Source organism: Littorina saxatilis, linkage group LG1 (genome assembly GCF_037325665.1).
Source record: "Littorina saxatilis isolate snail1 linkage group LG1, US_GU_Lsax_2.0, whole genome shotgun sequence".
In the NCBI taxonomy this organism is placed as follows: domain Eukaryota; kingdom Metazoa; phylum Mollusca; class Gastropoda; order Littorinimorpha; family Littorinidae; genus Littorina; species Littorina saxatilis.
The window spans coordinates 21,451,101-21,451,419 of record NC_090245.1 but is presented as its reverse complement, the minus strand read 5'-3'; positions in this window follow the sequence as shown (position 1 = coordinate 21,451,419).

Sequence of the window (319 nt, the reverse complement as noted above, 5' to 3'; positions counted from 1 at the left end):
GCTTTACTGTACCTCTCTTCGTTTTTAACTTTCTGAGCGTGTTTTTAATCCAAACATATCATATCTATATGTTTTTGGAATCAGGAACCGACAAGGAATAAAATGAAATAGTTTTTGAAACGATTTTGGAAATTTAATTTTGATCATAATTTTAATTTTTTTTTTATTTTCAGAGCTTGTTTTTAATCCAAATTAACATATTTATATGTTTTTGGAATCAGAAAATGATGAAGAATAAGATAAACGTAAATTTGGATCGTTTTATAATTTTTTTTTTTTTTTTTACAATTTTCAGATCTTTAATGACCAAAGTCATCAA